General features: G+C 47.5%; 1 protein-coding gene across 3 annotated transcripts in view; it reads right to left on the bottom strand.

The window, feature by feature from the left end:
- LOC144169668 (calcitonin gene-related peptide type 1 receptor-like) overlaps window positions 1-25,309 on the bottom strand; it is a 527,733-nt gene that overhangs the window by 335,190 nt on the left and 167,234 nt on the right. The window lies entirely within an intron of this gene.

Genomic DNA, 25,309 nt, shown 5'->3' with positions numbered 1-25,309 from the left:
GAAAAACAAAGCAGACTGAAAAAAAGGTATCAGAAGCGGCGAGCGAATCAAGGAGTCCCGTTCTTTTCTGGTGATAAATAAAGCTCTGGGAGTACTTTCCTGCCCGAATGAAAAAGTGAAAGCGTTTATCGGCACCCTTGCAGGCCTCCCACGTCGCCGTGCCTCCGGAAGCAAGGAGGCGACGCATAGCAACTAGACCGGAGGAACATGGTGGATTATCTACTGTACTAGTTTCTATGAAACTGCATTCAAAGAGTGACCTTAAAAACCGCGAAGACAACTTCCAGCTTTGATTAGTTCGAATGGCTGCTGGGCAGTTCATACCTCCCTACCAATTTGTTCGGTGCTTTCAAGCGTGACGCAGGGATTCGCGCCACGTCATGACAGATTTCTAATTACCCGCTCGCTTCCTATCCCCTAAAACGTTCAAATATTCACTGGTGGTGTATGTAGGGGAGCAGACTAAAATATGACCCGCCGCGTTGGCTCAGTGGCTAAGGCGTTGTGCTGCTGAGCACGAGGACGCGGGTTCCATTTCCGGCCGCGGCGGCCGCTTTTCTGATGGAGGCGAAAAGCAAAAACGACCGTGTGTACGAGACTTCGGCACATGTTGAAGATCCCCAGGTGGTCGAAATTAATCCGCAGTCCTCCGTTCAGACAATCAAAACAAACATTTTTCGCCTCCGTAACAACATGGTCGCCGCTACCATGCCTGTTTCAGACGATCAACCTCATTCTGGGGTTTGCATTTGATTGGGGCCGTACAACTAAGTGAACTTCCGTAGTTACAATTAAAAAATATTCACCGGTCGTTCCCCTCTGTGAAAGTGGCTGTCCAGCGAAGCTGCTTGCATGGGGGTGTATTAACGCGGTGATTCCTTAGCGAGTGTGTGTCAGACTTTCATTTCTGCAGTGAGGTCGTTATCAAACCGCAGTCTGTCACACGTGTTGCAACTATAGAGCCGCCATGACGAGAGAAAGTCTGTTTTTTTTTTTTACATTGCGTATACATTATTCAACACTTTGTTGTTGAACATTTGCGCCGAACGGGTTTTGTGGATTCCCTGACTCACAATATGTATCCTCGGTTCTCGCTCGTCATTTACAAGCCTGCCGTCTCACTGGCACGTTCGTCGGATGCCGCATTTCTACCGGCACGCTGTCGCCGAAATCTAGAGCCCATTTTATCTTACACTCGAGTCGCTGTGGTGGGGCCCAGTTCGTAGTACATGTTAGGGGCGAAGCACTTTAGGGGCTCGGGCTGTCGGCGTCTCCCGTCGTAGTCTCCTGTAGTCACGGTACTAAAACACTGGGACACTCGTTTTCTAACGCCTCGCGCCAGACTGTTTCATCTCCATGCGCAAGAACGCGTACTAAGAAAAAAAAAAAAAAAACGGGACACTCGTTTTCCAACGCCTCGCGCTACTTCTTAGCATACTTCCTAACATGCCGCGGCGTATGACACGAAGACAACTTACGGGAAGTCTGTCTCATATAATTCCGTAAATCTGTTTCAATGCAAGGGACGGCGCCACCGCCTCAACAAGCGCACGATTGCTCCTCCCACCAGCGCTTCTCCGGCGCCCAATCAGCACGTGCTGTGTGGCAAGAGAGAGGCTTACAATCTTTGAATACACTTATACACTGCATGCTTCGCCCATCCCCAGGTTTCACTCTAGTGGAGATAGGCCGGGATATTTTTTAATGAGTTGGCTTCACTGTGCAAACGCCGATATGAGAAAGCTAGTTAACAGAAGACCAACCTTACAGGAATTGCCCTAAAGTCGCGTTCACATCGAAACACAAACGCGTTGGTGGAAAGACATTTTCTTTCAGGGCAGTATAGGCCGTTTTACATCAAAACACAATGGCAATAAAACCCCTCATCCCAGCCATGACAGCTTTGCTGTTAAAATGGGGGTGGTTTGGCTTCGCCAAGCACATAAAGTGTGTGGAAGCAGTATTCACTCCTGCTTTCAAACCGTTTTCCTTTCGCGACACTCTCGGGTCTCGTTTTCCTCATCCTCCCACGAGACTCAGGAAAAGACAAAGACCCTCTCAAATGTAGTGACCACTTTTTCTTGCACCCCTCATTTAACCCGTTTCCCCAAACAGGCCTAGATCCCGGCTTACTTCTGATAAAGGCTTTTCTCTATCTGTCCAATACCAAAGAGCGGGTATAGGCTGCTTTGCGGTTATGTAACCCAATGATAGGTTTCAGAGCACTGAAAGGTAACTGAAAGGCAAGCAACTAAAAGGTAAGACAACTGAAAGGTAAGTGCCACCGTAAGCGTCAAGTTTCGCTTAAAAGTTCTGCGTAGTCACATTTTGACGTACAACGAGTAATTTTTCCAATAAGTACCGCTTGACGAATTTAGACCTCTAAGCGTAACGTTAGGACTTAATGCCGTAAGATTATGATTAACTCTAGGTAACCTTGATGGGAGAGGCCTTTGCCCTGCAGTGGGCGTACATTGGCTGGTGATGATGATTATGATGATGATGATGATGATAATGATGATCAGCTGGACATTAAGAAGTTCCAAGCAGCACCATATTCTTCGTTTGTCTGGCTGTGGCCACCGGTCGACCGAAATTAGCACCGAAGCGTTACGTTTGCCTTAACGTCGAGCTACGCGTACACCGTGTTTCCCCTCCCTCTATGGCACATCAACCTTTGCGGATGCTGAATGAACAGAAAAAAAGTCGAGAAATGGTTTAGTTGGTGTAGGTAGTATTTACATAAAAGTTCAGCGGCCGATTTCTTCTCTTGGCAACACTGAAAACCGCCATGACCGTGTCCACCACGTCTGCGCACGCGCCCAAATCTCGCAGAAAAAAAATCAAGCCCTGGCGTCCGTCATGTGCACAGTTAACACGCTATTCCCGGCCATGGTGTCCATCAAAAGACGCGAATAATCGCAGTGGCGTTGTGTAATGGTGCTCTACTTGCCCTGGAGAACTCTGTATCACAACTGGAGAATATAACCACGGTTGCGAAAAGCGGCACGACGCACGAAATGCTTTCGCAGCAGCGCCATTGCCTGCGAGCACGGATATGGAGACAGCTGCTCCCGCACTTTGCCCACGGTAGAGTCATTCAGTATAAAAGCCAAGTAATTCTTCCGAAGAAATTTTGAGATTCGCGCGAATGCCGATTAGGTAACGCGGTATCTGCGTAGCAGCGAGTGCATTGTCAGCTGGGAGACTAGCGACATCTATCGGCGAGTGGCTGAACGGCCGAAGTGGAAGCGTTCGTAGAGAGGTGAGCAATCTGTGAGCAATATAGAGTTTCACACGATAATAGCTAGCGAGGAATCTGGCGCTGCGATCGTCCGCCTGAATAGACGTAATGGGAAGTTGGGGATTCGGATTGGCGCTCGATGGCTTAATTCGCGGAAGGCACTACGAATTAGATTGTGCTACCATGAACGCCTTCGCTTATGCAGGGTGTCGGGAAGAAGCGTTCAAAAATTCGTTTCCCCTTCAACTGAATGTCACACGCGCGCTGACGCCATGCTGAGTGGAAATGTTCTCTAACCGAAGTTGCGGATCAGGTGGGTTATAAACTCATTGCCGGCCCAGCGAGCACGAAAAAACCAATGCGGCAAGTTTGCCTGAGAATTAGTGCCGCGCTCCTTCGGCAGAACAATGCATTTTCGAAACTGATGAAGACTGTAGACTACTTGGGACAGCCACTTTTCATGCGAACGCCGGCTACTACGGCGTAGACCATCCGGACCGGCGTCCGATAGGAACGCAGCTTGATGAATGTCACTAATTCAGGCGAAAATAATTTTTGCAGAGCTAAATGGTTCCTTTCTTTTTAGGAGCACAAAACCTTTGTAATAAAAACTACATGGACGAGATATTTACGAGCAGACTTTTAGGTCCGCGCCCCGCTGCAGTTGGCGGCAAATGGCAAAAGTATTCCGCAAACCTCCTTGACGTTTATTCTAAACGTGCCGTTGTATTTCGTTGAGCACCGGTTTTTAGGAACTAAATTTTCCGTGTACAAAAGAATTTATAAATATCGAACCCCGCAGTAAATGTTTCTTGTAAAAAAAAAAAAACTCAATATGCTCAGCCGCAGCAACGTTTCGATCCTACGCAATCCGGTTCCAGGACTGCCCATCGTTCCCGTCGAAGCGTAAGTGCTGTCTCGGAGTTTGCGGTGGCACTATAGCGCCAGATTCCTCTCTAGTTATTATTGTATGAAACTCTATGGTGGCCGATACCAAAGCACGGCTGCTAGCAATCAGCTGCCGGCCGCTGGTAAATCACTTCCCTCGTGTCTTACGAAAAGTAGGCTGTAGGGCGCTGCGCGAAACAGCATGCAGTTATCGTTGAGGTAACGTTTTTGAGCTCGCTGGGACGGCCTCATGCATCCACCGCCACGCCCGTGTCCGCGCGTCCTCTCTGCTAAGGCGACGCACATGGTTGCCGGCATGCGTGCCACGCCAGTGAATACAACCTATACTTTCGTTATGAAGAACAACGCAAACTTACGGGACGAGATCGCTCATGTTGCGCCCTTCTGTCGTCCCATTATGTTTTCGCTGTTCCATCATAACAAACTAAATTATACTGGATGCTTCATGAACGAGCTAGGCTTCACGAAACTGGCTTCACGATACAGGCTTCACAATTCCCCGCGAAACTGACAAAGAAATGCCAATGCAGGCGACCTGAATCCGAGATATTTCGATTTTTACTGCGCGCGACCAGTGGGTCTTTCCCTCCCCTGAGTTACAGCAGCCACGCAGAGATGGCGCCACGACCTCGTCAGTCGTCGAGTCCATACAGAATGGTGGATGTTGTCACCCGCGGACACCGCTCATTCACTGCGGGAAATGCCTGTAGGCGTCGCGTCCTAATCTACCGTTTTCCCAGTTATCCAGCGTAATGAAGTGTAGATTACTCTAAGCCGCGGTTATTTGCTACTACGCCGTGGCAATATTTTGATTACAGCAAAGTTCTATGTTGCCTTGATGTCCCTGCAATCACAGCGTCTGCTAATTTGATTGCGCCAGTGTTCACACAAGCGTCTCAAAGACAGAGTGGCTTTCGTAAGACAGCGTTGTTGGAGGCTTTTGCTTACGCCGTATGAAATCCACGCAATATACTAAAGACACGTTGCGTACCCCTTGAACCTCGTTAGATTCCTTCTGCCCCCTTTATGCCCATAAATACTCCGTGCCCGCAAGAACCCGCTACAGCCGCAGCTTTGTCGTTCGTTATCGCAATGCTTCCGAGCGGTGTTAACGGGGAAACTCGCAGCCCGTATGAAGTTTATTGCCCGTGGCTAAAGATGAGGCAGGCGCGGGCCCCGACGCTATTGGCAAACCAAGTCGACATGTCGTCGCGCCTCGGCTGAACATTCGTCCCGTTTACGCCAGTTCTCACGTATACGACCGTAAGGGCAGAATTAGATGAGTGTAAAGGAAGAACACAAGCACAAAACTGCGAACCCTAAGGGTCTATAAATCTTTTCCGATGACCAGATTTCCGCAGCACATTGCAACTTACACAACATGAATCACTTCCAAGTATGTAGTCAACCACCAGTGCCGCTCAGCCTGTCTCCCCAAGCCCATCATTTGGCACTTCCTCGCCCTGTTCTTCAACAGCCACTTATAAGCACGCCACGTCGAAATAACAAGGTACACGCCCCTGGAGCTTCAGACTCACTAAACGTTGCCACTTGTGTGGCAGACATAGAAGCGCCGACAGTAAACGCGGATAACGACCTACTTTTCGAGGCCTATGACAGTCAGAAAGGCGGCTAGCGGTCCTTCTAGTTTGTGTTAGGTAGGATGCGCGCAGGCGTCGCTGGTGGGCTTAGGTTCAGTGAACGCTAATAATTGCGTAATAAGCAGTGATGGGGCTTCCACACGTGCGCTATTGCTATGGCGGATTCCTGATAACTGCGCTATATGGTTGTGCATGCAGCCAGCTGTTCTCCATCGCTTGAGACAGACACATAGACAAACGCATTGTCTATGGAAAGCGCGATCGTGCGAACGCTAGTCAATTAACGCCGCGGGTAAGAAATGGTTTCACGAAAAATGACGTCAGAATGCCGTTAGGGAGGTGGGAAGCCCTAGCGGCTGTGCGGAATTTTTCTTGCTTTTTATCACCCTGATTATCAGCACTGAGGATCTCGCTTCTATTCGTCAATGTAAAAGTGCGTGCAAAGATTTTCAAAGAAAATACAGGCAGCAAATGACAGTTGTACCATCCATAATGAATGAACGAATGAATGAATGAATGAATGAATGAATGAATGAATGAATGGTTTTATTCGGAAAGGTAACATAAGAAGTGGTCAGAGATTGTGGTCAGAATAAAGGAAAAATAATAAATGGAGTTTATGATTCCAAGACGATTGTTCTTAGTTTAAATCATAGTTGTTGCGTTCGTTTTAGGTTTTGTGTCCGGGCATACAGAATAGGAAAACGTGTTATACTGCCTTGAACTTGAACATCCCACTTGTTGATCATACTCTCTAGAGCGGAGGGTGTCCGATGTGAGTAAGTACCGGTGATCTTGTTCTGAAGATGGTGCGGGAAATTTAAAACTGAGGATGTTATGGACATCACACGGGGAAGTGATCAAATCTTCACCCTCGTTCAGATTAACGTCGAGAACGTGCGAGTTCATAAGAAATACTAGTACGAGAGGGCTACTTTTGAGCTTCTAAGAAAACGTGAAAAACTCAAATCTAAACCAGCAACAGCTGGATGTGGGTCAGTTGTTTCGACATGTCAATGAAGAAGGCCCATGATGTCAAAGAAGAAGGCTTCGCTCTGCACAAAGAAGCACAAGACGCAGTACACTGAGTGCACAATCAATGTTGTGTATGAATTCCCAATGAGTTGCTCGAAAGTTAACATCGGGCAGACCGGTCGCTGTTTTAATGAACGAGCGCGTGAGCACAGTTGGGCTGTAAAAAACAAAGCTGGAGGGCACATGTCTGACCACTGTAAGCAATGCAAGTGTGTAGCAAGGTTGGAGCAGGCAAGATTTCTGCGCAGGGCTAGTGATAAGCTTGAAAGGGGAATTATCGAAGCGTTTTAATCGAAAAAGCGGGTGAAGATTGTATCAGCAAGCCATCTGTTGCCCTTTCAGTAACAGAAATTTAATTCCCAATAAGCGGACCAGTACACAGTGGTGACGTCACGTTTGGTAACATATAAATGTTGTTCGTTTCTTTAATAAAGTTTACTTGGAAGTGGCCCTTCGTTTGTCTAGCTTGTTTTTTTTTTCTTCTAGTGTCCGCGTTTCTTGCGCCTTTAAACACTGTGATCAAATCTAAAGGCCGACCTGAACCCCAAAGGAAACTCAATTTGCTGCCTTCTCACGGCTCTAGAAGTAGACCGCGGCAACGCCTGAATAAAAGAACCTATAGTTCCTCCTTTCCTATCTCCGCTATCAATCATGGCAATCGCTGAGCCCCATTTGTAGTTGTCGACTCAAAATCCCCGTTCGAAGGCGATGCAATCCGCTTAGAGAGCTCGTCAGTCGCGGTCTTCGTTGATCTGTTAAAACTGAAACATTTCCCGGTGCAACCTAGGAAGTCCGCTAAAACAAACAGAGTGATTGGAGGGCGAATGAACTAAGAATGGAAACAACAGCGTCTGTCTATCAAAGCAGTCAGCTCTGTACTGTGTTCCGCTTTCCTACTCCGCTTCGTACTTTCTGTCTTAACCTCAAGGTTTATATCCATTTCACTAAGGTCACAGTGAAAGCCCAACGAAGAGACGCCGGTGCAAACATCCGAGGCAATCTTTGCTACAATCTATATTGCCAATTTTTGAGCTACAGCGACTCAAACCTACCTTTCGTGAATGAAGAAAAGGGACAAAATAACAAAACATACAAAAGGTGCCAAGTTCACCTAATACGAAAGCGCACGTGTTAAAGGCGTTGTCCGTTGGGAATTGCTTAGCCCCGACCCGTTCTTTTCTGTCTTTAACGCGGCTTTGCAACAAGCCCGAGGTAACGCAGTTGACAAAATTGAAAGTACACGTGCCAGTGGAAAGACAAAATATTTACGCGATAAGCCTAATCTTGAAGGCTTACCGGCTCACTCTAACACTATAGAGACGGAGATAGAACACACCTTATCTCCTGAAACTCAAGAAATAACTGCCGACGCATAAATCAATATCTAAACCTACTTCCAAGTGAACGATGAATATCTTTGCGAGCACTTGTGGCATAAATAAAAAGTGTCTTCTCTGGGCTATTTTCCCCAGCCTATGTGGTACAGCCAAAACTAAATCGCATGTTGTAGATGCCTTGCTCCTTAATGAAAGGCCAGCAACCATAGAATCGAGCGTCATAGCAACCCTATTTCCGCACTCGGCGGAAGGTAAGTGCGGACCTTGCCGATGATTACAATTCCGAATCTGCAAGAGTCACGTTGAGCTCTTATAACGCTAAGAGAACACCAGATGGATATTAGACAAGGCTAACTCCGCTGGAAGCCAGTATACATGGCAAGAAATCTGACAACTACCGGGAGCTGCTCATGAAACCCTCCTTTTCCTCATCAATCATTCATGAAAAACTGGTACCGTTGAAGACAGCCTAAATACATCTCTTTATGCCCAAATTCCTGCTGGGTAGTTAAAGACACCAACACATTTCTCACACGGACCATCTGTCCAATGACTGAATTAATAGATATATAAACGCCCGCATTACCACCTTGAAAAGCCTCTTGGTTTCAACATGCCAAAACGGTGTTTCTACTTTTTCTATGCCCTCAAGTTAACTTCAGTTACTTCGATGCGTATTAAACTGCACAACGCGCACTCGCGTCCCGACTGCCTGTTAGCCTTGAACATGCGCAAGACCTTAAGCATTTAAAGTCACGGATACATAGCATCCAATCCAGCGCTTGTCTTTACGCCAGAAAGCCTATTACTGGATCAGGAATTTCTTCAAATATACGTCGTTATGCTTTAACCACAAAGGCTGTGATACCTCGTCCCCCTCAGCATTCTATTTGCGCCATATGTCCTCGAAGCCTCTTCGTTTTAACCGCGCCCCATGCAACAAATCGTTCGATCATTTGAACAAGGAATATCTGGTCGCTTCGCGATCTCCGCGCACTACATGGTCGTGTGAAAGGAAGCTGCCGATAAAGCTGACCACGTTATCATGTCAGCAGAGCTCCAATTGCAAGTCCTCACCCTAGAAGAATCACTTTGTGACTTCAACATTCACTTATCTTCGCAAAAGACAAATTTGTCTATGCGGATGGACGCAGCTCAACTAAACCAGCCTTGCAAGTATCATGCAGGTAGATGATACCCAATACAATTAAGTCCAGCACTGATACAATTCGTTTACGCGGAATTGAAGTCAGAAACTTTAACAGCCCTAATGCGTGGATACAGACTCTGTTTAAAATGGCACCCCACACTTCACCATTTTACTCGCCTCTTTAACAAATATGGAGCATGGACACAATGTGTCTGCTTAATACTCATCCGAGCAGCTGGTTTAAGTGTAGACTGATGAATAGGTTCTTGCCTATGAGTTTTGTGCCGTCACGTCCGGGATCTCGAGGTATCGTACAGGCCCCTCGTTCGAGCTGTTCCGGGACATCCTCGCCACACCAATTTAGCTACTGTGAGACAATCCATGCATTTACCGGCACTCTACAACTTGAGCAAAACCCTAAGCACTGCGCCGACGTAGACGACCACACTTAGCAAGGCTGTAATCTAAAAAATGGGTCCAATTCGAAAACAAGTTGTACTTCGACCCTGCTGCATTTGAACTTACCCCGTGGGAAAGGTCAAAGGTTAGAACTATCCGGAAGTGGCTACTGAACACGAGGTTTGTGAATGGCTGAGCAGTAAACTTGGCACTGATCACTTCAAATGTGACTCACAAACGCCGCCGTAATGGTTAGTAGAGCCGAGCGTAGCATTCAATAGATAAAACCATTTGTGCACAAAAATAAACTTGGGCTAGTGGAAGAAGTGGAAAAGTGGAACTAGAGTTTGTGTAATTTGTTTCAGGAAGTTGATGTGAAATTACTTTGGTGCTTATATATCCTGGTACGCTTGTTTACGGCGTAGAACTATGTATTCCTTTGTATTTAATTGCTAGTTGTGTAATTAGAAATTTTTGGTTTCATTTCTTGTGTGTGTTCAGTGGTCGTTGCCAATGTGCCCGTTGCCAAGCTCAGGGGCAAGGACCTTTGTCAAGCTGCTGCATGGCGGCTTTTTGTTCTTGCCCTAGCATTCGTGTTGTTCTTTGTTAATAATGCTGAATAAATGAGCTAAATTGAATTGAATCGTCTCCTAGGTGTCCTGCAAAGACTACAAGAACAGGAACGATGACTGACTGTGCAAAGTGCCACCGCGTGCCATGTGACACTTCAGAAATTGAAGATATTATATACCCTGGGTTGCCAATCCAACTCTACTGGCCCGGACCATCGGCTGTTCCCCCAGTGCTGTTGAAAATGAGGGGGTATATGACCCTCCCCGGTAGAGCTTCCTGTTCTCTTCACAACACACTGATACACAAGTGCAAGAAAAGCAATTCTTTCGTGCCTGGCACACCAACAGCGTTGCTAACTATGCCTCCAGAGCCGCACATGACTCTGCACGACACATCTCCGCCGAGCTACTTATCCTTTCGTGACCGGCCGGTCAAGACTGGCGGATATTTTCCCCAACAAAGCTCGCGTGAACGTGTACTAAACCGTAAACGTTCTTCGAAATAGAACTTTCCTCACGTCACTCGCCCGTCTTAATGCTCGCTTTGCTACACGGATGCCATCCGGAACTTGTGTCGGCGTATCTGACAATGCCCTGCTTCTCCAAGAGCCGTATGTGTCAGCCGCCTTTCGAAACACCAGTGTCTGAGTGCGAACGATTTGACGTTGAAATGTTCGACGCCGCAGCGAACCAACACTTTACAATTCTCTATCCGCAAACTCCCCTAGAAAGCCATTTACGTTGCTCCAAGCGATAATTAGAAGCTCCGCTCAGTAGCAACAGGGCTTCTCAAACAACGAGTGAATTTAATCGTTTCCTTTGACAGGCCTTAGTTTTTGCGTTTGCTTCTTTTATTTTTTTGTGTGTGTGTGATGCCCTCGCGCTCTGTTTGGTGTTCCCTTTTTCATTACGCGACAACTTTTTCGCTGCTCAGTGGCTGCCGGCTGGTGTAGGCGGCTGGGGTATTTGAGAGTAGTCCTTCATTTTAAAAGTTTGTCGCCGTCCGTTCTCCATAGAATTGTAATACAGTGGAGAAACCTTGCTTAATTGCGTTTCCATCAATGTCACCGCAGCCTTATACAGACAGGCTCAGAGCGAATGGCCGAGACAGCGCCTACACCCATGAAATTCCCGGTACGCCCACCATGCACATTTTTACGTTTTTTTAATTCCCCTCGTTCAGCGAAGTCGAGGTCGGCCGTGATGGAAGAGGTCACGGGATGAAAGAACACGTACAGCTTCGTTCTTTTATGCGCGCCGTAATTAGGGTTCAACACTAGAGCGTAAAATCTGTTCGGGGTATCGGGAAGATCCGGAATGAACCCGTAAACGACGAACACAAGCACTGTGAAAATTGAAAGTATAAAGTTCACAAGTTCACGAGACGTCCTGTTGCGAAATGTGGCGGCAGAAAGTGTTAATTATGCGGAATTGTGCGGCATGCTCTCTTGGCGCGCGCGAGTTTGTGCGTATATCCGCTCTCCGTTCTCTCTCTCTTTCTCTCTCTCTTTCTCTCTCTCTCTCTCTCTCTCTCTCTCACACACACACGCACACACACACACACACACACACGCACACACACACGCACACATTCACACAGGCACGCACGCACGCACTCTTGCACGCACAGACGCACACACGTGCACACATGCATAGACAGACGCACACACCCATACGTACACGGACGTGCGAAGTTTACGACAGAAAAAAAATCTTCCTATCTGGTATGAACGGAGGAGATAAGAGGGGAGGAATTGGGATATACGCTGCGATATCTTTGAATGGGTTGACAATCTGGCAGAGAATGAGAAAATTGCGACCGATTTGCCTGCTCTCACCAGAACATTCAACAAGCCTAGTTAATTAGATAATTTGTTGTACGTTCGGGGGGAGGTTGGGATTTCGCATGAAAAGATCAAGAGCACACCTGTAGTGGCGGCATTCTCATCTGCTTGCAGCGCAACAATGAGCATCACGAATTGCACAACCTGCCATCCACATTAGTGGTTCGTGGTCTCGAGGTGAGCCGAGCCACGCACCGAGATCGAACGCGATGGTTGCGCTGCGCGTTGGCATGCGTGTCTTTGCCGCTTCCAAAGGAGCTCCGGGCGGGCTTGCGCACGAGCAATAAATGTAGGAGGCCACATCCTGTTCGAGTCTACGGCTCCTTCCGACAGATATTTCACAAGAAGACTTTTGTGGAGGAGAGAACAAGTAAGCTTTATTACCATCAAGATGGCGGTTCATTCTAGTAAGGTGGCGGGCGACTAGCAGGTCACGCAACGCAGAAAGTCCACATCCGCAAGTGGATGTCGCTGGCCAGAGTGAAGACCCACAAAGAGGTGAAAACTTGTTTGGATGGGGTAAAGGGGCCAGTGTTGTGCCAATATAGCCAGTGTTGCAGGCAAGTAATGCTGTTGATCTTATAACGGTTTCATTCGGATGAGAATCCCGGATATGTCACGAGGAGGTTCCCCATTTTGGGTGAGGCTTCTGTTGTGCACGCGACGCACGTGAATGCGTTGCGTTGCTGCTGACAGGGGAAGGCTGACGATGATTCAAATGGTGCAGATGGGCCGTCGCCTCTTCCTTATGTGGCTTCACCCTTTGGGAAGTACGGCTGCAGTGAGCGTTGCCCTGGTTCAAGCCTTGAGGGTACATAAAAGCACTCTATATATCTGAACGTTATATAATATTGGTCCTAAAAAAGAAATGCAGCTATCGCACCGTTCCCCTCAGCTCCCCCTCCCCCTGCATGGGTTGTTGGAACCGGGAATGCCAGGAACACAGACTGAGCGCGCGAAGCATCTGAGGAAAAGAAAACACTGGAAACAATTGAAATAGACCGAAGGGTAACTTCCAACCTTTTAGGGCCTTTGCTTCAAATAAGATTATCTCTGGTACCTTGAATGTGTCAGCCGATGTCATTAACAGATGTTCATCGACGTTCGTGTCCTAAAGTCTAAACAACCAGTTACATACGACAGCACTTTTCATCCTTTGTACGGTATTCCATGTTGGCCTGACACCACCAAATTGGTTGCAATCCCTTTATTTACTCTCCGGCACCCTTGTATTAACTGCAAACGTTTCTGCCTCCATCAGGGGGGCGTATTTCCCGAATTTAAAAGCTTATTGGGTCCCACTGTTCAGCGCTACAGTTGACCACACCAATTGCTTCTCACAGCTCTTGCCTTAGCTTGGGTAACTTTGCGCCGCAGTTTTCATTTGCAAATATAATCCAAAAATATTCATAGTAAAAAAAAATGAACTACTTTCTGCCAACTGTCTGACAGCGCTAACCCTCTAACAACGATAACGTAAACGCGTTGACTAGGCCCATAAAGGGACGAATAAGCAGGAGACGCCACGAGACACCCCTTTTTTTTGTAAAACCGCTCCCCATCTCGCGTAGTCACTGGACCCCAGTTCCCTTGCTCCTTATTCTCTGTTGCTCCGCGCCTACTCCGCCTCCTCTCCGTCATCGTTTCGCCACCATGGCACCCGAACTACGTGGACGCCGAAGAAATTGGCGGACGCCGCGAAATCTGTCACAGGGCGGGAGAAATTACCCGTTAAAACTGACGTTCTTTTGACGCCCTTCGGGGGCGGCGGAAAGCTAGAAACGACGTGTCATCTTTCGCCATACTTTTTGTTGACGCATGTGGGATGCTACGGGCCTTTCTCGAGCGTTCTTTACTCCACATAGGGGGCACGGCGGTATGCTTATGAGTTGTTCGGCCGCAGGAAGAAAAAAATTAACGCCGTTACACTCAATGTGAAAGCTGTCGGAAGTGCAGACCAGTGATTCGCCATAATGGGCTGTAGCGCCGTTATCCGCTCACTGCTACCACCCAACGCATTTCGAATTTCCCGCCTTCGCAGTGATCGCGCGCCCCCCGCCTGAAAGTGCGTCAGCGGGAGTTCTGTTGTTTTTGTGCTTGCTTTTCCTCCCGCTCGTGCCGGCGTCGCACTGCCGCTTTTTTTCGCTCACTGTCGTAAAAACCAACCCAACGAGCGTTCCTAACTAAATGAACCTGGGCGCTGCCTGTTAATTACGTATATTTTGCCTTAACTCTACCTGCAGTTTTCTTTCCCCTAAACAGCGGGAAGACGTATGGCAGGCGCCAGAGGTTCACGAGTTTCGAACGCTTATGACTATATAAACCACTTGGCTTTCGAAGCCTATTAGGCCGCGACGACGGAACGCCTTGTGGCTCTACTTTGGTCCACCGAGCGAGCTACGACAAAAAGGCGAGCCCCTAAAGGGCTTTGCACTTAAAAGAATTGAGCTCTGTTTTAAGGAAAACAAGAGTAAGTGTCGTTGCGATAGCGTTCGGAGGGACCAAGCTGTTAGTGAGGTAAGTTAAAGGGAAGGAAGAACTCAGACGAATGGAGAAGAAGGGGGTGGTGTAAAGGGCCTTGCTTAGGCAAGGACGATTTAATAGTAAAAGAAAAAACTTCATTGATGTCGAACGTGATACGCTATTAGGAAAAGGGAATACTACCCCGGGCTTCATTGTTTTTCTTTGATTTGCGACCGAACGACAGCATTTCTCTTGCGGAGATAACTTTTGCCAGAACTCATCTCCGCATATCGACTAAAAATTGTGTACTTATTATGGACACTTAACTTGCCTCGCTGGAGATTATCCTTCGCGCGCATTTGTAGACACTGCACGAAATTTAAGCAGCAGTCTGTGCAAAACCACCACTGCGTATAAAGCTGAATGCTGGCAGGAACGGTTTGTGCGAGAATTTCGGGCGAAAATTCTATGTTGAACGAAATAAAAAAACAAAAATGAACGCAGCTTGCACTAGTAGTGCAACGACAGAGAAAAGCAAAGTTGGGGGTTGACCTAGGTTTTTCCCGCACTGACAGGGGATCCAATAAGAGGGGGAGGGGGGGGGGGGGCAGCCGGAACTCAAAAGTGCAAAACCGTTTGGTGCGGAACTGTAAAGCAATGACCATTAAAGTATGTATAGAGTTTCATTCAGCAGAAGTTGTCGTCATCCCTATTGCTCGTCGTCTTCCGACGGCACAGCCGCGTAGGGCAAATCCTCTTGTAGCGTGTCCTCTCCTCGGTCGACCTCCACTTATTTATCAGCTGGTCCAGTGGCCGTCTCCACGTGCGGATTGTGAGGGGATGGCTTCATAGATTCGTCGTCATCGCCTTCGGTGGGGCCGACCCGTGGCGCGCCGGTCGCCACACGACAACGACGACGAAAGCGGGAGCTCCTCATGTGGCGTCCCCCCACCGGGCCTTTGGCCTTTCTTTCTAACAAAGTTTACAACAACAACACCTCATGTGGCGTAAGCCCAGGCGCAAGCCTGGACGACGCCAGGCGGTCGCCACGAGGCACGCGCTCACGTGCGCTCGAGGTTTTGTGTCTGCGAACGACAGAGTTGTGTCGGTCTATACAGCTCTGCTGTTAAAAAGTGCGTCCGAGGCGCCACCTGTGCAATGAAGGCCACAGTAACTCGCAGCCACCGCGATTATTTTTCGGAAAAAAAATGGAAAAGAGCAACGGGGAGAAAATAGAGGAATGAGAGAGGGAAACGAGGCGCAGACCAACGCCACCTAGAATTAACAGACTCATTTTCGCTTTTTCACTCCCTCTTTCTACCTTGCAGTTGTAATCCCGCTGAGCGAAATGGAACAAAAAAACAAAAACAAAAATGGGTACTGCTAACTTGCACGAGGAATATCTGCGGCAGAATACTTTCGTAAGAGATTCTGTTTCTTTTGTGTGAGTGAAACCGTGATTCCTAAACCCACACACTTAAGCATTCATGCATGCTACACTCTGGGGAATTTTGTGAAATATTCAGTGCCTGCTTCCACATAAATTGCATGTCGTTAGAGTTGTGCCCGGACATTGTTGGCCAAACCCAGATGCACCTAACTACATTCACATCGGAAGAAATAGGAAGAAAAACAGGAGACTCGCAAAGCTCAAGTTAACGGCTCCTAGAACTCGCTTCCCTCCTCCGGCCCGTACTTTCTCTTGGTTAATCATGCATTTTAGAGAGGGCCTGCTTCGCTTTTTGTTTCCGAAGAAGTGCTTCTAAAGGTGCTCTGCATGCATTTTTCATGTTTGTTTCAGATCATCAAGACAGTGTAGAAAAACTCAGAGTGCGAGGCCACCTTAACTACATACGGTGTGTTTGTAAGAGAGCCATATAGGAGGACATTTCTAGGTTACTCAACATGCGTGAAAACGACCTTAAAGTGTTGTAATAAATACGCCTGATAAAAAATATCGCATGGAAAAAGTATAAGTTGTACCAATTGTGCTTTGGAAGACAAGCTTACAACTTCTCGGTTTAAGCATGTGGTGTACGTGAACCAACAGGAGTTTAACGCATGTCCCTGTATCCGCGTGTGCGAGTGCGTTCGTGGACACCAACGAGACGGTGTTTTGGGAATCGATATGTGGGGTAAGGTTAATCATAACGAAAGTACCGTGGAAAGTGCGTTCACGCTCAACTCAATTCTCAAAATGGGAATACTTATTGTGTAAAGGCGATATAGTATACCTATTTTCATACCTTGGAGCAGTGCGCAGTGACATTTCCGCCGCACAGGTTAAATAAGAGTGAGTAAATGGGGTTTTAGTGGAGCCAGATAGGGATTAGAGCCAAAGAGGGGAACGGCAAAGATTTTGTGATGACGAATTTTCGTGTGGATGCAGTACTAGCCTACCAACTTGGATTTCATCCTTCTGTGTATGAAGCCTCTGCTCAGATGGTGAACATTACAAAACGCTGCCGGATCCAGGGCCGAACCTGAGTCCTGTCTGTTGTGAAGCCGATGCCTCACCGACACTGCCGCACCAGAGGGATGTTCAGTGTAAGCAAAACATTGAGATGTGATGGCTGCGCAGCGCGGGTTAATCCAGACGCGGCCGCCTCAGGTTGTGCCCAACGACGTCAGCCTGCGCGTGTGTGAAATAGATCTGAAGATTCGGAATTGTCGTCATAAATGTTTAAAGGTATTCATCGCGCTTAGCACCTCGAACACTGAGCTCACCGAAAGAGGAGCATACCCGCAGGTGTGCGTGGGACAACGCTGCGCAAGACGGCAAATCAATCAATCAATCAATCAATCAATCAATCAATCAATCAATCAATCAATCAATCAATCAATCAATCAATCAATCAATCAATCAATCAATCAATCAATCAATCGATCGATCAATCAATCATTCAAACAATCAAAGAATAAATAAAAATAAATAAATAAAAATAAATAAATAAATAAATAAACTATCAATCAATCACTTAATTTAATGAGTCACAGCGCAAGCAGTAGGAGGGTTGACTACAACGAATATTTGTTCGTTCTGCACTAAGACAGATTTGGACAAACACGCTGCTCACTGTACACCTCGCACACCGATTCCTGCGATTGCCGGTGAGCCCAAAGTTGGCCAACTGAGCATTTATCATACTCTTTAAAGGGACACTGAAGTGAATTTGTCAAGCTCCCGTTTTTGCTTGCACTGCGTAGACTGGCTCAAATTAGCACACTTTTCATCATTTATCCGGTTGACAAATCGGTAATTATTTTACAAAGCGCGAAAGAAGAAAAACTACCATGCGCGGTTTGCGGCGGCCGCACCAACTAAGGCTGTGACGTTGAGAGGAGGGGCGCCGTGATTGGACGATGCCCAAGGTTAGCAATCACACAAGTTTCGGTTTCGGTTCTGTAAAACATAACCAATGGCGTTGTTGGATGGGCATTCTCAATATCTCAGTAATCATCGTACCGCGCTTCTGCCATGCTGTCGGCTGTAAAATGCGTAAGATAAGCCTCCCAGGACGGCTTGGAATCGTAGCATTCACTACCCGAGGCCTACTACTACTACTACTACGCAGTGCATGAACGCCCTCCGCGTCCCCGCAGACGCTCAAATGCCATGCGATTTTCCCCCATATTTGGAGCTTGCCGCAATCATGCCTGTATCGTAAAAAGCGTGCTCGCACCAGGCCAAGGGTCTGTTGATTCTGGCCTGTGCCCACTGCCTGCAAGCAGTCGGTGCTTATGGCAACAGCACGCCAACGAGAACTCGCTAGCGCGCCAGTGCCAGCCTGCGCGCGTTTTGTGAACTAGTTCGTGTAGCCATGAACGTTGCGGCCCCAAAAAAGGTGAACTCAATATAGAAAACATCGGCGGAAAACAAAAAAGTTAACTTACAAAAAAAAAAGCACGTACCCGCGGGGATTCGAACTCGTGACTCGCAAAATATTTGCAGTGAATTCCCAGCGCCCCAGACTGCTAGGCCACGGAGCGGGACGCGAATGCGTTGCTAATATAGGGTATATATGTACGGTTTACACTTTTATTTAGTTTTGGCATTTCAAGCCGCTTAGGTGACTATTTGTTGTACTTGCGATCGTGCAGTAAGCGTCGCCCGAGTTTCCACAGTAGCTCACGTCTAGCAATTGCATTTCGTAGACGGAAAAGCGTTCGCAGATGCGTAGTCGTGCTGCTGACCGCTGTGCTTGTTCGCCCAGAGCAAAAAAAGTGCTTCCCGCGCCCTAGTTTTACGCTGTACGGTAAAAATATCAGTTGATTTTATTTCCTTAGTACATATATTGACTTCGCTGACTCTTCTCCCGCCTTCAAGAGGCCTTATATTTTCCTACTGGCGTACCAGTCAGCGAAGCGTCGCATGGGCAGCGCTTGTGTGAAGCGACCTTGACTTGGAGCTAGATACAGCGTACAAACAAACCAAGTAAAGAAAGGCACATTCTTCCATTCACAAACGTGTCCTGGCTTCGTTTAAATTAAGCGAACGATTTGCGACCAAGCAGTTTTTTTTAACCTCCTTGATTGCGACGACCCGCCGGCGGCCGGCGGACGAAACGCTAAGCCAACTGACTCTGTCGGCCGGGGAGCCGTGCAGTAGCGCAGCCGTGGCGCAGCCAATTGCCAGCTCATCCCCTCCTGACGTCACACGAAAACGCCACAGAAAATGGGCGAGCGTAAAGAGAGGAGGACAGCGTTTTCGAATTAGTTTTTCTACTAAATAAAATCGCGTAAACGCGCCTAGAGTGGTCGAAACATGGCCTGGGGACTCCGGACTACAATTTGCGCTAGTAATCCCGCAATGTTTACATATCACTTCAGTGTCCCTTTAAAGAGCACACAGAAATCCGAACTTCCCCCAACACTCAATGCTATATACCGGGGGCTGGGCGGCTCCAGCGCTTACGTGCAAAGGACACTGATTGAACGCGCACGGATGTCCCTCTCGACCATTCCTGGAGCACCGGGCTAAGGGTTCCTTGTGGAAATAAAGTTTCTTTCTTTTTCGCAAGCCTAGCCCAGTGTGCCACAGTGTTGAACATACCCGGCGAGTTGTAATAGAAGATAGTTTTTAAGCAGGAATTCATGCTGCATTCGCGTGATATTTCGCACTTGGCGGCCAAATCGCCTGTTATTGTTTGCCTGTTTTTGTTCAACTTCAAGCAATACCTGCGAGCTGCTACTACTCCCGTTCCCTCTGAAAAATAACAATCCTCCGCAAAGCGACGCTTTAAAAATAAGTAGATTGGCCTAAATGAAGAGAATAAAGTGCGATAAGTAAAAATGCAGGGCTCTCCGCAGCAGAGGCCGCAAATTGACGCGGGAAATGCTAAAAGAGTAAAATTTGGTATCAATGCGCCCCTCTTGACAGCAATATGCCTTGACATCACAATTCGCGAAGGTTAGGAAAACGAGGTTGGCATAACCTGCCTAAGCATATTTTATATAAGCACAGAGATAGGGACATGTAAATGTACGACAAATATATGCGGGAGCTAGTGCTGAGCAAGTGCTTTTTTACAAGACGCGAACCTCAGCTAGTAAACATTGCAAAAAGGATGCCTCACCGCAGGCGGTAGGCTTTGCATCAGTTTCGATTTGACTAAAATGTTACGCCTCGCAATACGAGCGCGTTCAAAAAGTGCATGCGGGCGAACTTGGGAGCCTACCGTTTCTACTTACCACCAGTTCACAATAATTAATGCAATCACGAGCGACGAGCGTAAGAGAGTATTAGCGCAATCGACTACGCTTCCCTGGCCGCAGATCGTCTCGGCGCTTGGCAAGGGCATGGCTTGTCGTCGCCTGTCTCAGTGGCCCTGTTCTGACTTTGCCTCGGCGCCGTCACACCAGGATAGGTCCATAAGGCTCTTTATTATTGGCTTTCGACATTCGTGACGAAAGTGAGAGCCAATCAAAGCAGCCTGACAGGAAGATGGGGAAGACTGAGCAAAGTACCGCGGTTCGCTCCTAGCGCTTTGTGACGTGCTTTTCGTCTTCATGACAAACTATAAGGAAAACTCGTGGGCGAAACGCCCCTTGTAATGATTTAGTTCTCAGCATACACGTCATCGCTTGTCGAACAAAATCCGAGAGACCTACGAAAGGTCTGAACTTTCACGACGAGCAGGAGGACGGGTAACTTTATTTTACACTGGTTAGGAGAGGGTGTAGTTTGCTTGAGGAGGGGAGGTGCCCCTATTCCAGGGCCCCAGTAGCTCTGGCTGCACTCGTGGCCCGTCGTACCAGCTGTCGCTGATCTTCCGGGTCCGAGCTTAGCAACGCAGCTTTCCACTGCTCAAGAGTTGGGTTGGGTATTCGGGGACTATTTGCAATGTCGGGGCAGGCCCACGTAATGTGGTAAAGGGAGGCATACTCAGTTGCGCAAGAAGGGCATTTGTTTGAAGGGTGAATTGTAGACTACAAGGCGTTGAGCCTTCTTAGGTGCGGGAAGGTGTTTGTTTGTAGTTGACGCCAGAATTTCGCTTCTTCTCTCGTTAAGGATTTGTGCGGAGGCGGAAAGGCTTGTCGTCTGAGTCGCCGGGGCGGTATAATTGCGTTGTATTGCAGCATTATGGGCCCGGGTAATAATCCTCCAGTGGCGCCCGGGAGGCATGAGTTCGGGCGAGAGCGTTAGCTCGCTGATTGCCACGGAGACAGTCGTGTCTGGGAGTCCATACTATTGTAACTTTCGGGAGGTGTTCTGGCGCTTGCTGGTAAGAATGCGGTGCGCTATGGAAGAGAACCTGCCCCTTGCATGGCTCCGGCAGGCTTTTCACGACGAAAAACTTACCCACCCGTTATTGGCCATTAGTCTTGGAAGTTTATCGTTCGAATAGGACTAACAACACAGTTTTAGTCAAAAACGAGAGATAAGGGTTCAGCGAAATACGCTTATTTCAACGTAAATTCCCGCAGCAAGGCACGGTTTTTGACTGATCAAATAAACAACATTCATCATCCCTTGCTACATAAAGTTGAGAGAAGCGAGAAAGCTAAAAGTGCGTCCCAGCTGTGCTGAAAGTGCGTCCAATCGATCGTCCAATTCCTTCAAGAACCCAAATTGCAAACGAAAAACGAATTCCCGCGACAATTTTTCACTCACTAAATAAACATATCCACGAACAATCTAAATGTCTGCCGATACGTGGCTCATGAGATAAAGGTATACTATCGTACTCCTTCTTCATGATCGATGCGTGTATTGTCTTATCTAGAACCGTTCCTTTTTCGAGACTCTAAGTGACCATTTCGACACAATGGAGGCCAGATTTCACGCACGCGCCGTGTGTCCGGAGATCTTCTGAGAGCTTTTCGGTCGGCCAACGCTCTATGGGGAAATCCCCCAGTTTTTAAAAGGAAGCCATCGGTCCCACTAAAAAAATCTATCGCATTAAAAGTAACTTTGTTGTACTTCGGGTATTTTTTTTGTTACTGTCACGAGGAGGCAATAGCGTCCATTTAAAAAGTGACGATACCATAAAAATGACGTAGCAACTACCGTAAGCAGTAAACTAGGAGTTTGGGGCGATCGGTTGTTGATCCGTTGTAAGTGCGTATGCACGGATCCGCCATGTTCTCGATAACTTCAGCAAACATTGTTGTTCGCACACAGCGCGTTTGGCGTCGGGCCTCGGTGCCCGTTTACGGTCCGTCGTTGCGTATGCTGGCGCATGTCATTTCGAGTCGCGCACATTTCGTTTTGTGAGTTTTATGCCCCTTCGCACAGCCGCCTATCTAGCTTGGGCAAAACGTTTCGTTGTAGCTGGCCACCATAGTTTCCCCTGGCGTCCGACAACACCGGAAGCGGCCACAGCCAACTCCGGAAAGCGAGCCAATCAGGTCTCACCGATGGCCCCGACTTCCGGTTTCCCTGCCCACCTACGATCATCCCAATCCCACGCTGTTCACGCCTTTCGCATGCTTTGCGAACGCCCAGAACGATGGCAACCAAAAGCGGCACTCAAAACATAAACATAAAACGAATCTCGGTCGCGCAAAAGTGTCTCAACGTATGAAAATTTCTTCTGAAGATGAAAACGCCGCATGATAGACATGGAAACGTTTAAATGTAGTTCTTGTGTTGCGGAGCGTATTTCCGTCAGTCGTGCTCGGTGCGTCCCGAAACATGATGTTGGCTACCTCGAAAACAGAAATCTAGTATATCAGCAGAAGAAACACCCTTGATTCATAAAAATTTTCGAACCAGCCAGACAGACAACGACAGGGTCTGTTTATAAACGTCACTCTCGGTTCAGCCTATGCGCACATTCTAGTCAGACCACATCCCCACTTTCTTCAAACTACATCGCCAAACGAACGTCCAAAATACATAAAAAAGATTAGACATTAGTTCTTAATAAGTCGTTGTTTTAGAGAGTGCCGTAACTGAAAAATATTCATAGTAATAGTAATAGATAGTAATCGTAGTAAAATTATTAAATACATAGTGATAAAATAGTGAGAGAAAAAGAGGGGGGGGGGTGCTCTTTAATGGGGGCTGGTGCAGTCAGCCCTGCTAGTGACAGGGCTAGCCACGCCATATGGGGGATGACTACAGTGACGAGTGATGAATGTAGGACATCGCGGGCAGAACAACGAAGACGCTAACAAGAAGCGTTCAAAGTACGATACAAGGAAATGCTGCTAGCAAAGTTCGGAGAGAAATTGAATCTGAAAAAGAAATCTTACTGCAAAATCAGAATCCAAACACAAAAGTTAGCGGTGCAAAGGGGGGGAAAGAACACCAACCCAAGAGAAAGGAATAGATGAACACCACAGCGCGAAATAGTCTTAGGAATCTTTCTATTCCGAGAGCGTTTCAATGTAGCGCAACAGCAATGCAGCGAATAGCCATCGGCGGGTGCCGTATAGTGCAACCAGGGTGCCGTATAGTGCCGTAGGTGCCGTATAGGTGCCGTATACTGCAATCCCGCGTCGTGCGGTGGATTTTCTGCCGCGCGACCAATGTCATGCATGTTTACTCCATGCATTCTGACGTTTATGTCGTTTTGCTCATCGTGGCGGCTGTCCTTTTGCATATGGCGGGAAGGAACGTGCCACGCTATGCCCCGTTATCTTTTTGCACACGGCGCGCTTCCGCTCCAAGGGTTGGGAGCTTGCCCACCGGCTCTGCGCCGTGGCGTCAAGCTCCCCCAAAAAGCAGGAGCGCTCCGGAGGTTTCGCTCATTCTGACGAACCGAATCGGTCGGTTAGAACCTACTACGCTTGCGCATAATAAATGCGTTTCTGCAGCGCGAAAACATTATGTTTGAATTCAGGCAAGTATATCCTTATCCTTAACATCCTCAAACCGTACAGCAACCAAGAAATCAGGAAACTAATTCAGTTATAAATATTGCCCTGTCTCTTTATCACGCTGGTAAAACTGAGATTGGGGAGAAGATGTCCCAAGCTCTTCCGTTTAATACACAAATTTATTTTCACTACAACAGGGCGTTTAAAAGTAGCTTTCATTTCACAATTTTTCTCTTGTGACGTTAATGTACACTCAGCCGTAATGACAGACAGAGAAGTTTCCCGACCGGCTGTTCCGGAATCGCGAGCTCGCGTATCTAATAAAAACTGTGCTTGAAAAGCCACAAAGTCACCGACAACAGTGAAATACGTTAACAACAAGAAACATTGAAGAACCAGGGCGCACCATGCCCCAGGGACGCTTTTGTGACACCCAGGCGTGCTTCCACTTTGACATGCTGTTGCAGAGTTTGATTTTGCTCTATATTAATCTTCTTGCCCAATTATCCGGCATAGCATGAACTATAGTAATTGCGTGTACTGTTTATGGGCGATAAGCTCCGGAGATTCTCTGTTAAAATAGCGTTATAGGAACAGCTTTGGTTCAAATTCATCACTTGGCTTCCTTGAGGGCATAAGCGTTCACGGTGAAGCTATCTTTACAGGTGCCTTCCAACCAGACGGAACGGCGGAAAGGCGGGACAGCCTTCTGGGAACGCAGCTGTCGCTGGAACAGCATTGAGCTGGTGCCCAAGCACGTTCGTGAGGAACACGAAAAAGGGTTCCTAGTGATGTTCTGTTTTATATTGTGGCTCAATATGCAGACCAAGACCCGTCATTCCTGCCAAGTTATGAAATAAAAGACGGAAGATTGCGTGAGCAACAAAGGGCAGTTAAAAACTTCTGCTGCGTTAGTTCCCTTCAGTCCACGTTCAGTATTGCTGTCAATAGTTACCTTTCCATCATTATGTCTTAACTGCAGCCGTTGCAGCATAGCAAATGCCACAGGCCCTTATTAATCTTGGACTTAAGATTAAAAATATTTTTGAACTGCATATGGCGACCGTTTCTGAGACAAGCCGGTTTTCAGCGCTACAAATGTGTTGAGCTCTAAGACAAACAAACAAACCTTAAAAAACGCAAGAACTCCCTCCCCCCCTTTATTTTTTCTTCGAAGTTCCCTGCTACGTGTCTGTTACACAATTGTGTTCTGTACGTTCACGTTTAGTGTATATGCTTAGTGTTTATCTATATGTATTCTTTCTTAGCACAATTGTTTAACTCCTCTTTTTTCCCTTCCCCTATGTGCTTTATATATGTACTATTTTGTCCTTCTCTCCTATCCCCCTATTCCTATCAGTATGTACTCTTTCCTCCCCATCCCACCACCCACACACCCGCAAGCGCTCCGGTGTCCGCCCCTAGGCGAGACAATTTACGCCAGCTGGTGGACCTTCCCCTTTTCCTATGAAAAATGCATACATACAT

The sequence above is a fragment of the Haemaphysalis longicornis genome, unplaced genomic scaffold (assembly GCF_048455015.1).
Source record: "Haemaphysalis longicornis isolate Haplotype H1 unplaced genomic scaffold, Haemaphysalis longicornis Haplotype H1 scaffold_2, whole genome shotgun sequence".
Taxonomy (NCBI): domain Eukaryota; kingdom Metazoa; phylum Arthropoda; class Arachnida; order Ixodida; family Ixodidae; genus Haemaphysalis; species Haemaphysalis longicornis.
The sequence above is the reverse complement of the archived record's forward strand: the minus strand, read 5'-3'. Positions and strand labels throughout refer to the sequence as shown.